This window comes from Anopheles arabiensis, chromosome 3 (genome assembly GCF_016920715.1).
Source record: "Anopheles arabiensis isolate DONGOLA chromosome 3, AaraD3, whole genome shotgun sequence".
Taxonomy (NCBI): Eukaryota; Metazoa; Arthropoda; class Insecta; order Diptera; family Culicidae; genus Anopheles; species Anopheles arabiensis.
In genome coordinates this window covers 34,382,071-34,396,302 of record NC_053518.1, presented here as the reverse complement: position 1 = coordinate 34,396,302, position 14,232 = coordinate 34,382,071, and the positions used below count along the sequence as shown (strand labels likewise).

General features: G+C 44.1%; 1 long non-coding RNA gene across 1 annotated transcript; it reads left to right on the top strand.

The window, feature by feature from the left end:
- Window positions 1-10,793: 10,793 nt before the first annotated feature.
- Window positions 10,794-13,233, top strand: LOC120904624. Its single transcript, XR_005739798.1, has 3 exons — window positions 10,794-10,981; window positions 11,049-11,297; window positions 11,385-13,233. It is a non-coding gene; the product is annotated as an uncharacterized LOC120904624 (long non-coding RNA).
- Window positions 13,234-14,232: the final 999 nt, after the last annotated feature.

The window sequence follows — 14,232 nt, the reverse complement described above, 5'->3', positions numbered from 1 at the left end:
CCGACTGTCGGGGCTGCAGCGGGAAGAAGATATTGAGATCATACCGTATCGAATTAGTAACAAAGAAGCACGAAGCACGAAGCAGCAGCCGGAATACATTTTGTACATCAGGAAAACCAGATCACCATCGCCACCGGCCTGGCCCGCGGGGACAATTTTGTATCCTCCTGCCCCGTCCGCGACGCGCTTGTGTTTGACGCCGGGAGGGGAGAAATCATTTGACCGCAACCGTTTATATGGTACCGCGGTAAGGTCTGTCTCAGCCATTGAACTATAAAGAAGCACTCACAAACACACACACAGAGGTACACATAATTTTATCCACCAAGGGGAAGGGGGAAGCTGAAAAAAAACTATCCTTACGGATCCGATTTCATTATTACTCATTTCATTTTATCATTTTCCACGTTGGAAGTTATGCGAATGTTTTTTTGTTTTTGTTTTGCTTTTTTGCTATTTGTGCTGCGCTTTGTTTTGTGCGCTTTGAAGATGGTTTGTCTCTTTTTTCTTTTTCTTACTTCTTGTTTCTTACTTACTTCTTCTCAGTACCGTTTGGTTGGAATTGTATTGTTTTCATTTCGATTCGTTTCGTTTTTTTTTCAACGATCGTAATTCGATTTAAATTCATTTTCATCATTCAGAGCCGGAGCGATTTCTTTTTAATTAAGAGCCACTTTTCAATAATATGTTTATGGCATTTAAGACGCGCACAGTGGTAATAATAAATCGCGCAAGAGATATATAAAAGAGTTCGAAAGAGCGAGAGGGAGTTAAAACGAGACAGACAGACAGACAGAAAGGGTGGGATGAATCTGCACGGCTACTGCGATGCTGTCATTAGGTTGTTTAAGCATCAGCGGGTTTATAGTTTCCCTCGGTTTTTGCCCACCCGCGCGCGCGTGATAATCAATTAGTTTGCCCTCCAATGGCAAGAGAGTAACGAAACATTGTAATACCTGCCAGTAGCCAACAGAGAGACACACACCGACTGTACACAATATTGTGAAACGAAGCAACAACTAAGCATCACGAAAAATAACAGCACCTCGATGAATGATTGAAACACTTTATCGAAACCCCGTTTTTACCTAACCCTCCAAAACCAATCCAAACCAATCCAACCATTCGGTAAGTTCGATTTGGTTCGATAAATAATGCATTTTACCTTTGGATTACAGATTTACGGTGGGCTGGGGCTTTTGCTTCCCCACGATTGACTCCGCCGTAGAAGCATTGAGTGATGAAAAACGCTTTTGACAGCGCTAATTCACTTACGCCTTACGCCGGGGCGAAGATGTATGAAATTTCGTGTGCGTGATTGTTATAAAAAAAATCTGCAATCAGGCCCAATGTCCGATAGTCCGTATAGATTGACCCGTGCTTTGGTGCTTTGCAGTTTGAACAAGTTATGCAGAGAAAGTTACTGCTTGAAGCAGCGGTGAAGCGTCCAAGTAACCGGGGGGCTAGGCACAAGCACCTACGAGCATTATCTAATCAATCATAGCGGGCCTGCTCTATCCGTGCCGGCATAAAAGCCGTGAATAATCGCGCGTCATAAAAAGTGTATTATCAATGGAGTGGTGGCCGGCCCCGTGAAGGGTGCCAAGGCCGTGTCAAAACATGTTACGGAAGATTTTCGCACTCCTGCGTTGTTCGTTTTTCGGGCGTCGTTTGCCCTCCTTTGTGCGCTGTTCGACTTTTCGCAGTAGTGGCGATTTTCCTGGGTTGTGTTTTTTTTGGTTACTGCTCCCTTTTTTATGGAAACACTGTCAAGAAGGAAGCGGACAACGGAAGCGCGTCGGAGGGGGGAAATGGAAGAAAAATGACTAAATTATACGGAAAATCTTTGGCAGAGAACCACTCCACCACCTCTGTGTTTGACCATTTGACGGTGCATCTCATAATGGAGATTGTCCGAGAAAAAAATGGGTCCACAGGGCACGAACGGTAATCACAATAATCATTAGGGAAAATGATTTTTTAAGCTGTCCCTGATGATGAAATTTTGTGATCGTATTTTTGTGTTTTTGTCTTTTTGCACCCGGTTGCATCTTAGGCAGCTGCTGGCAGGCATTTTCACCCAACAGATGACAAATCGAGAGTGAGAGACGATGTCACGCACTGACCACTTTCTGGACCACCGTGTTTCGGCACAATGTTTTTTGTCACTTTGCACCGGCTGAATTATTTGAATATGTGTGTCCGGCGTGTGAAAGTGAGCCGTGTGTGTGTGTGTGTGTGTGTTGAGTGTTGGTTTGAAAAATGATCGTCCGAGATGCGCGCCGTCCATTAATAATCTTAATGTATATTCTATGTGGCCCGGTACGCGCCATTGCGGTGTGTCCGTGTGTCAACTTGTCTCGTTTACTTTTCCCGCCGTGTGTCCCGTGTGTCGGTGACCGTACCGTATAAAACTTTCCCCGGCGATGCAGTGTGTGTGTGTGTGTGTGTTTGCTTGGACGACACGGGGACATTATTGAACGGCCTTTTTCCATCTCATCTTCGGGAGGGCGATGCGGTCTGCGGTAATCGTGTCCGAAAATTGTGGTTTAAGGTTTATTTTTTCTTGAAGGGGTCGTGACAGTGCTAAATTTGGTGCTGGCTTTCCTTGTTGAGGAACGCTGTTACGAGTTTCGAGTTACATAGTCATCGGCCCGCGTAAATGGGAGTTTTTGTGGAAGAATTTTAGAGTAAAGAGAGGTAGACAGTAGATGTTAAAGATAGTTTAAAGATTATTGATATTTAATTGGCTTTTTTTTTCACTTGATAATTGAACACTTGATTTAAATCCTAAAACCATACATACACGATCATCATTGATATTATTTTAAATGCATCTCCAAACGATGACCAAAATTTCCTTCTCCAAACGGCAAAGATACACTCTACAGCCCCTCCGTACCCTATACCTTATCACCTTCAAGAACTGTTTAAAGATCTTCCAACAGCAACCGAACAAGAAAATGATAAAATTCTCAGCCAGCCTTTTAGCCGGGACAAAAAAGAACGGCCAGTAATAGAAAACAAAATCGAAATCACGCTGCCGTCCTTCCATTCCTAAGCTCTCACGGCCGGATGTGCAGCAGCAGTCAATTTTCACTCCGTTGCCATGGTGGTGGCAGCTAGCATAGTAAAATATAAAACCAATGCATACTGGGTTGCTCCACGTTGGTGTGTGTGTGTTTTTGCGCTTCCATCCTAACCGGAAATGAAGCGAAACGTCGTCGTGTCTATTGGAGAAAAACGGGGGGAAAACGCTGTGTGCTGCACCAATCTCGATCATCATCATTTGCAGCGTTTGCAACCACCGCCCGCGGAACTGGAGACGGAAACAGGAAGTGCAATTTTTGCACCAACCGGCCAGTTTTCCTTATTGAAATCGCAATGTGATTGGGGTTTGGAAAATGGTTCCTCTTTTTTTCGGGGGGGATTTGAAGCGAGTGTTAAATGCAAAGAATGTGTTTGAACTGCTTCAATCAGGCGGCTCCATCTTTAATAAGACAGTAAAACGTTCGATCTGTGTGTAATCTTCCTTTTCGCTTCCCAAAATTCCTCCGTGAACCTCTCTCGGGCCCGGAAAAGACACACAGACTCTGTTCACTATAATTAAACGTGTACGCCGACCAGCAACCAGTACGTGCGCTGGTGAATATTTAATTCCCTTCTTACCAGAAACAGAACATACTGTGTGCCCGCGTTCTGGGACGGAACCCAGGGACTCGATTCGGCCACCATCTTACTAGCTCGCGCGAACGCGTCTGGAACTAATGGCAGTCCCTCGTTTTGGTGCCGCCCGGAATCCGCAACGTATTTTGTATGCCAAACCGTACCTAACCGTTCCGGTTCTTCTTTTTTTTTTCTTTTGGTGGTTGGTCGGTCGGCATCGCTCATTAAATCATTTTAATGAACCATTCTATAAATCAGAAAGTTTGTCCAGTTTTGCACTCTCGGGACAGACACAAACATACACGGCCGCCTTTTTGCCGCGTACACCGGTGTCCGGTGTGTGTGTGTGTTTGTGTCTTTGGGCATCACATCCCGAAGAACCCGTCCAGCGAAGCGTGAAATTATCTGGCCACTGTTCTGACCAGCCTCTTCGCGGTGCGCGGAGGGTTAGGGATGGACATTGGGGGTGAAAATGAGCAACCAATGTCGTCCTCGATTGCTTTACGGTTCCGAAATTGGGGGTGTGCATGTGTGTGTGTCTGTGTATGGCCACAGTGCAGACAGACGCAGACGGGGAAGCACATCGGTATCGGTACGGTAATTGAGACATCCATCGCATATATCATCCTGCTACGTACAGGAACAGAAACCCACCATATCCTTGCCCGACTGATGGCCCGTTGATACCGTTTGCCGCCAAGTGGAAAGGTTGCTCAAAACTTTCGTCGTTGGGCTGGACTGGGATGGCATTGGAAGTTACGTACAGACAGAAAGTTTCGTCCTGCCTGCACCGTTTCACTGTCCCCGTCTGACTTTCTTTTCGGCTAATCAAGAAACTCGGTGCTGGGTGTTGCTATTAGCTTCCATCCTTGCCCGCGTGGGAGGGTGTAGTGCAGTGTAGTTAAGATGTTGGAAAATTATCTGTTTTGTATGATGAAGGGGGAATATTTTGGAGGGAGGTAATTTCGCGTCGGTGGGAGTGAGAACGTACAATGACAAATATGCATCTATTTTTTTGGGGCGAGTTTGTTCGAGACAGTGTAGACAGTGTGCTGCGTTTCAATTCCTTCCCGAGGGACCATTCACTGTAAATGTGTTGGCGAAAGGGGGCTATTAAAGAGGAGTTTTAATACAATTTATCCTTTTATGATGTGATTATTTGCACAATTTCGTATTTTCATCTTACTGTTGAGTTATTTTAATTTTATTGAGGCTTATATCGCTTCTAACTGAAACATATTCCTTTGTTTTATGAGTATGATTATAATGATTATTATTTTTAATTTGATAATAATTATTGTTATTATTATTGTTATTATCACTTACATTATTATTTATTATTATTGTTATTATTATTTTTATTATTTTTATTATTATTATTATTATTATTATTATTATTATTATTATTATTATTATTATTGTTATTATTATTATTATTATTATTACTATTATTATTATTATTATTATTATTATTATAATAATAATAATAATTATTATTATATGATTATTGTTATTATTATAATTATAATTATTATTATTATTATTATTATTATTATTATTATTATTATTATTATTATTATTATTATTATTATTATTATTATTGTTTATACACAAGAGTTAGGAGCTGAGGCAGCTGCAATGCTATAATTAACGAATATTATAACTAAGCGGATTGCGCGCGCGTCCGATCGCTGCCGTTGCCGTTCGTGGAAGAAAGTTCCCGCTGTCCAACCCTAGACTGATCAATTATTATTATTATAATTATAACAATAATTATTATTATTATTAATTTATTTATTAGTTTTATTAGTTTTATTAGTCTTCTATTTGGCGTACGCGGACATGCCGGCCTATACAGGCTTTCGAGACTTAATTCATTACCACGCAGCCGGATAGTCAGTCCTTGCAACAGGGGGACGGTCCTTTCTAGGCTTGAACCCATGACGGGCATGTTATTGATTCGTTTGAGTTGACGACTGTACCACGGGACCGCCCCTTTTATTAGTATTATCATTATTTTATTGTCTTCACTCTTCCGCCGCGCTGGCTTAACCAGCTGCTTTAGTACAACTTAGTACATTTCTGATACAATAGTAACCTTAAGAATTGTGCAAGGAAACGAGGATTACAAAAATTACAAACACAATAACCCAAATTATTTATTTTTTTCCTGCGTTAAGCTAGACCCTCGGAAGACCGTTGTTGCAAATAACCCTCATAGATTGATCTCTCAACAACGGAAATTGTATCATCCAATCTATTTTAATTCATCCACTTGAATCTTTGCCAACTTCCACTCACAATCGTGTATTGTGTCTTTTGCAGCGATGATGATATTTTTGGCACACGATGGACATCCCATGGACCGATATGCCGATACAAGCACGAACGACTGTACTACGACAGATCCCTCAGGCCTACCGGGGGAGAACATGTAAGTATCCGCTAGCCGTCTTATCGCTAATTGAAAACTCACGTTCTTACATATTGACATCCATTTTTAGATTTCGTTTGGTTCGGAACAACTTTGGTTCGGAGAAAAAATCAACGAACAGGCGAACATCCTCATCGCTGCACGATACAGCCCTCCCTGCCGGGATTGACGAAATGATACCACTTTCTAAAGTGGTTGAAAGAGGAAAATAAAACATGGTGAGCGTTACTGTTACACCACACCAGCTCCGTCATTAAACTGAAATGATAAAAAGCAACAAAGGCCGCATTATATGTGGTGCGGACGGGTTGAATGGTGGATCGAGCCATTACTCCGGACGGGCTCGGATGGATCTGATGAGATAGCTAAAGTGTACACGCCCTTCATCTACCTTTTTCCGGGTCCCCAAGCACACGCATATACGGAAGCGTTAAACATGCTGTTGTTTACTAATAATTTCGCTGTGATGTTTCATTATTCTGGCATGAATTTTCCAACACATTACGCCCACGCCAGGAGAAACCGCGGGCCTGCAATGTACTGCAAAAGGGCACTTTTGAAGGGTGAAGGTGTGAACGTTGTTAAGGTCTTTTGTGTGTGTGTGTGTGTGACGAGTGTTGTAGTTGTGCCGTGAATTTGAATAGCTTTTTAACGCGGGCATATGTATCGTCCTCTTAACACAACCGTTCCTGCCGCGAACAGGAAAGGAAAGCGTCTTGGAGCAATAATTAATTTCAACTGCAAACCCTCGAAAATAAAGCGTAAAACACGTCCATTGCACGCTTTTTAGTAAGCAAAAGCCTCGACAAAAAACGGGATAATTTACAAACGTGCCAAGCTGTGTAAGTGTGTATTACCATTTTTCCAAATTAACACACACACACACACACACTGTGCGGCCCGTGATTGGACGCCACCGGTACATGAAATATGAAAAGCTGTTGTACAACCTACCAAACAAGGGGGGCGGGGGGGGGGGGGAGGGGAGGGAAGATGAAGGAAAGCTAAGTTATGGAATGGGAAATCGTGCTGGTCTGCAGTGACTTCAATTTTCCCGAAAAAAAAGCAAAACACAAAAAATTAATGTGCCTATCATTAACATTCTTAGACAAAGTTTCCTTACCCCGTACCGCGGGTGTACCTCGGGAGTGGCCTACACAGCCAAGTGGGGATAAAAATTAACAAGTGGAACTTCCGAAAAAGAAACACCCAAACTCAAGCAAAAGGAATATGAGTGAGAAACGAGAAGGGCGGCAAAGCGAAGCGAAAAGAAAGAGACAAAATAGTCACAAATTAATAACCCATAAAAATATAACAAGACGATAGTGAACTGGAATAAATAAATATTCGATATACGAACGCAAGGAACTCACAGCAACAGGTCGCAGGTGAGGGGGGATTTTTTAACATTGTTTTCTTCCTGCCCATTCCCCTTTGCCGAGGGCGTTAAGGAGCTTTTCCCCCCACGGGAAGAACTGGAAGAGAATCACTATTAGAGCAGAGGGACAGTCTTCCCATTTTGATGAGAATAGACAACGGGCAACAGTAGTTGTAGGCTAGTAGTAGTAGCTGCCAGTAAGTGGTTGTTTCGAAGGCGATAATGGGACGGTTGTAATTAGATTAGATTTCCATCAGATAATTACACGGATCGGGAGGAGGGCAACCAAAACTAAAGAAAACAGGTAGAAAATATGGTGATGGACACTCTTTCCCACTTGCGCATCGCCTCCCCCCCGCACTTGCGTATGCGTATAAGTGCGCCTTTGTGTGCGTCTTGTTTTTTTGACTTTTAATAATCTTTTAATTAGCGGTAATGAGTTCGAACCGCGGTTGAGGAGGCTTATTTGCTTCGGGTTTTTATTCGATTGGTTGCTTGTTGTGGCCTGTTTGACTGGGCCATATTTATAAGCTTTTACTTACGAACGAATTATTAAACCACTAAATCGAAAGAGAGAGAGAGACACACACACACAAATTTAATCAACCGGTGCGGTTGCTTCAATGGCGGCCGTTCTTTCCAGCCAAGCTAACCGGCCGCGCATAGCAACCGGTCTCATCGATGGGTTGAGTTTTGGAGCAAGCAAAGAAATGCATGATTTGAATTTATGATTAGACGCCGCCTACTGTTGAATATGCAATCGTCTCGGTGAGCCAATTTCTTTCTAGCGCTTCCTAGACAGGCTTTAAAAAATAAGGCCCAGCAGAGGTTCGTCTGCCGAGCGATTTTGAATCTTTCGATGTGCAACACACGGACGTTCGTTGTATGGTGGTGGTGGTGGTGGTTGGCATAAACGGGCGATAATTTCCTTCCAACGAGCTCCCGGGTTGGTTGTTTTCATAATGAATGTGTGTGTGTGTGCGTATCTGGCTCACATTCCATCGAGAGCTGGCTGATCGATGCGACGATAATAAACGCTTCCATTCGTTTCACCGTTTGGTGGAAAATGAATAGTAAAACAGTTTGCACTACTTATGCTCTGCCGTGTCTTCGGACGCCATTTTGAAATCAAAGCATCTGTGTTTCTCTCTCTCTCTCTCTCTCTCTCTCTCTCTCTCTTTCTCTCTCTCTCTCTCTCTGCCGACACTTTGTAGCGCGCGATGTTTATGTAATTCAAAAGAAATCCATTCGCCTACTTTGTTGATGCGCGTGGAATGCCAACAGGACTTTTTTGAATATGTTGCTGCGTTTTTCCAGCCCCCCCGTCCCCCTTCCCCTAGCATCAAGGTGTGTCACCGGCCGTATCCGTGATTTCTTAAGCAATGGAAGCAGAGAAAGGGAGAGAGCGAGGAAGGAAAGACTTAATTAATTTATGTACCGTTAACACAGCCCTTGCGTTCCTTGTTTGCTTGCGCAGCGCGTTTAGCGCAAGCCGTTAGGCGGGGCTGGCGCAATGAAAACTGGTTCAAAATGTGACACACGCGCGCGCGCGCGCCTGGCGACTCGGTTGCCAGCGAGTGATCATCATAATTACTAGCGTAATAATATAGATTTCACGTCATTTGCACGTCGTCGTCGTCAGGCGGTTAGGGCGCTAAATAAATATTCATATCAACGCACCCCATCGACACTCCACTACCTGATTAGCTCCACGGGCTGTCATAATACCGCTGGTTGGAAGGGGAAGGACAACATTAAATGCAACTCAATCCACCTGAAATGCAATGCACACACAGGTCGGGCATACGACGCAACAGTATTATTTACGCAAGCGGCAGTGCGTTTGCACAAATGAGGATTTAATTTCATATTTTTTGCTATCGTGTACTACAAACCCCTTTCGCCGTCTTCCCATCCCACAGTACGCACCCTACGTGACCGTGATAGTTTGTTATCAGCCTTCGTAGATCGATTGTGTCCAATCATTGGACCATCGATTGTCAGTGATAATAAAACCGCCCGGTGTAAACAAAACATCCCCCAACCGTTGGTCGCTAATTATTTTATGTGATTAGAATGGGGCTTTGTGCTTCGTTTGCTTTGGTGTGGGGGAGGGGGGGGGTTTGGAATGGAATGGCAGGCACTTGGTGCTTGTAATGAGCAGTGAGCAGTAAAATGAATTATTCCGCTCAATAAACACGGAAACCTTGTGCGAGTTGCGCGCGCATTGATTGGCAAGCAATCGATAAGCAAAGTCCGTCGACAAACAAGCCGTGTGAAGTGATGGTGACGGCGTTCGTCTACATTTGTCACAAGCGTCTGAAGCGACGTGCAACGGCTAAAAACACGACACGTTTGCTTCAACGTACGTTACCAGATACATGGCATGATAAATTCAACATAATTGGCATTTGCTTCTTTCCGGTTTGGATGGGTAAAAAACACATTTTGGCACAAAAGTTTTACTGCCCGTTTTTAATAGTTTTCCCCGCTTAGTAATGGGAAGATGGAATAAATGTTTGGAAAAATTATATCCACCCCAACCCATGTCGCATCCACCGAGTGTGGGGAAACATAAACGTTTTCATAGCCTCTTTCTCACCCAAAATTAAAAAAAGAAGCGGGCAGGGAGTTTGGGGAGGTAAAAAGAAATAAAAATGAAATCCATTGGCCAACACATCGCTACACAGCTTCTAATCCTTCATTATCCTTCCCGTTAACGAGTCTTATACCACAGCCACTCTGAAAACGCTCCAACCACAATTAAAAGCCAACGTGGAGCGGTGAAAATGGCTCTGGTTGAATCATCGAAATAAAAACTTTATTGCATGCATACTTTAATACCGTGCGTGTTTAATCCCCTTGTTTTAATAGTCACAAAATTTTACTGTCCACACAGCAAGCACTCAACACACACACACACAACCCTCATAATGATGATGGTCACGATCACGCTGACGATCGCGCTTCAACCTGCCTGCACGCAATAAAGAAAAAGGATTGAAAAATCCATCGACAGCTCGGAAACACTTTGCACCGTGGGGAGGATCGTGCGCGAACCGTAATGTTTTCCACTGCCAAAAAAATAACCGGAGCCACCGGGGAAGGGGGAAAATGCGCCAAAAAGATGATTTTGGAACTCCTTCCCCCCGCTCGAGTACGAGGCGGTAAGGTAAGTGAGGTGAGAAAAGCATTTGTTTATGAGGTTTCATGCTAACATTAAAGGCTATTAAACTTATCTTGCTATTTACATTGAATTAATCAAACGATTTCACCCCCCTGTGCTGTTTGTGCGGTTTGTGGCTACAAGAAAGGGCCAACCCGGGGACCCGGGTTTATCATGTGGGGTTGAACCACCGGATCATCCATCGTTAGGGGTCATCGTCGTTGCGCTCGGCAAACACGGCCCCGGTGCATCATTATCAGCAGCAGCAGCAGCAGCAGCAGCATGTCCGTTTCTTTCCACGGTCATTCTTTCCTCCACCGCTTTTTATTATATTTGGGTAAATATTGCACTAATTTACTTTACATGTCATTACATATTTAATTGAAATTATGAAAATTCTCCAGCACAGGCAGAGTGCGTCGGGGAACAAAAGGAAAAGCCATCCACTGAAGAAGAGACGATTTTTGGGCCGTTGAAGCTGAAGCTGAATCGAGCTGTACTTGATGGCACTGTACTAATGGAACCTGTGCAGGTCGTGAGCCCTAAGAGCAATCGGCCATTGAGACAGCATTCTTGTTGCTGCAGTTCACCCGTTGGTTGGATTGGAAGATTCAATTTGGCAGCTCCTCCTGCACGTAATGTAACGCGTTTAGGTAAATGAATATTCAGATCGGCCTTTATCGGGGGTGGAGGTTGAGTGCAAGCCGGTTTCATACTGTGTGCTACTTTTCATTTTTCAGGTCGACGCCACTGTTCTCGAAGATCTTAGCGTGTCCCGTGGGAGCTGGCCTTTGAACACAGAAAATGTTTCCGAGGCGGCTGCGATGGCGGCGGCGGCGAGCAGACTGCTAATTGTTGGGGTTTGTTAAAAGCTTTTGAATTGTGAGTGAGTGAGAGAGTGAGTGGAAAATTTAAAATAATCACGTTTAAACAGTCGAGGCTGATGAAGGAAGGCCCATAAAACTAAAAAAAACGCTCAAAACGCCAGGATAAATGCATGCATCAGATGGCCATGCCGTTTCCAGTGACGTTTATTTGTGTAGCTGAATTTAAAATTCAAATCGCAATGCATAAATTCAGGCGCACAAAAAAGCGGATCGATAAACTAAAAGGCAAGGGAAAATATCGATCGATCGATCGGTTTGCAGGCTGGTTTTTTTTTATTCCAGTAACATTTCCATTGGTGCAAATGTGCAAACCCAAAATTCGAATGTTGAAACGATTTGTCGTCGTATCGGACATCGGAGCTCACCTGATGCTAATGGGGCCACAGGCCGTACAAGCCTGTCCTAAAAGGGGTTGAGACGCATCTAACCAGGGACATTAACTAAGGCGTAGGAAATGGAAATGCATGTCCAAAGCTTTGGAACATAAAACACACAAAAACAGCAAAACTAGGCAATCGTTTTGAGACACCAAACTGAATACGCTTATCATGTTTTAAAAACGAATGTTTGAAGCTCGTTTTTTTGTCTCTCCATACAACATACATACGCGGCGAATGATCTCATCTCATTGGTATGTAATTAAATTTTTGGGGCTCGAGCTCGACCATCGGCTTTAATTATACGGTGCACCGGTCGTGCAGGAAGCGTGATTTATTGCTGTCATCCACCGGCCACCGGTCAGTGGCCAATTTATGCTTGCGCAAAACTGAGACCAACACGTAATCACGTCCGTTAGGGAATGAAAAATTAGAAAATCTGCCCAACCAAGAATTGACTGGCCTGGACTGGTTGGTGGTGGTTGGTGGTGGATTCGTTGAACCTTTTTTTCTATATTTAAAGCTGAGAGGAGTGGCTAGGGCGGTTTGGGTGGTAGGAAGCAGTTGTAATAAAATTATAATTCCTACCAAAACGCGAACGCATTTTTGGTGCGCTCGCGCGTACGATCGCGCGATCACTGTTCTGCGTGCAATGCGCGGCAGAGCAAAATGCGCGCAAAAAGAGGCGAAAAAGCAGTTGGTGGGTAGGCGAAGCCAAGGGGAGTGGATGAGTAAGAAGGAAGGAGGAAGTATCATATTCACACGCACGCGGCAGCGAGGGAGGACCAGGAGGCCACGTGGGCTATGATGAAACATAAAAATTTCACCGGCCTTATTGTTATTGCTCATTAGGAATTAATTTATGTGTCGCTTCTGGATTTTTGGTCGATCGTGTGATCAACATGAGCCGGAGAGAAGATAGCAAGAGAAGAAAGAGCGGAAAGGGGGAAAGGGAAGAGAAAATGAAGAGCAGTTCAAGATATTTGGCCACGGTAGAATGAGCTGCACTGTTTGAGAGGTTTCTAATCGTCTGATAATGTAAATAGGCGCCAAAGGTAAATGGTCGTGTTGATCGAATGTCCGCCTGACAGGCCTTTGCTGGATCGCTTCGCAAAGTCTCGGATCGCTCGGAACAGTAGGCTGACAGTAAGCGCCAAAGGGTGCTAATACACGCGTCACGTTTGGTTAACAAAACAGCACTTTGTTGCGGGATAACAGAAGCAGCCGTCGGAAGTAGAAAGAAGAAACCATTCCTCGCATACGCGTGTGATGTTTTCATTTTGCTCCTATTAATTATTTAATAAATCGTCAATTAAACCGCGAAACACTTTAAACCGGCCTATAGGCTTCGTGAAACTTTACCGTCCCGAGGTGATCACTCTTTCACTGTCTCTCTCTCTCTGTCTGTCTCTCGCGTCCTCTTTGGTTGGATAAGGATGGTCTTAAAACGAAAACCATTAGTTTTATTGTCCCTTGTAGCTGCTTGGTTGTGTTTTTTTGGCAAACACACACACACTGCTGCCGTTGTGATCTTTATTCAACAAGGGATCGCTCGCGAATTGAACTCGGTACTCGGTCCAGTGCGTCCAGTACCCCGGGGTCGTTGTTGCTAGTAGGTGCTGAACAATATCGGTACACCCTGCACGAGAGGGTAATTATGATAGCTTTTTCTGGTGAATAATCACCACACTCGATGAATATGGTGTGCTCCATGTACTGCTCCGTGCCCCGTGGGCTAATAATTCACCGTGATTTATGTGGAATCTTTTGGACGGGGTGGGTTGGGTTGTAAAACAAGTGTGCCTCCGAGTCCATCAAACCGGGACAGCCAGCCTTGCTTACGAAATGATCTCTCTCTATGGAAGGAAAGTTCGGTGAGTGAGGAATCCTTTCCAAAGTTTGCGGAAGGAGGACACACGCCGTTTCTCCCCTGTGCTGCACATTAACACCCCCTTTGCATTAAGCGCACCTTGTTTGAGAGCGATGTGCGGCTGTAGTTCGTGCGGTGCTTCATGTTATCATAGAAACGCCACATCGAATGTGATCTTGCACTGTAGCATTTGGGGGGTGGAGGCGTTTTGGGCGCACCAGCACAGATCGTTAAGATAATTAATATTAATGCAGCAGCTCCCGAGGAGGAGGAGGAGGTACATTTCTTTTCTGAAATTTCTGTTGTTTTTTTTTGTATTAAAATTCGATCGAGGCTGCATAATAAAACAATAAAAACATATTTTTCTGCTCTCCCGTTGCTCACGATCGGTCCCCACTGTGGGCAAGCTTCTTCCAAATGCTTCCCAACAGCTTGCCACAAAATTAGAAACGGT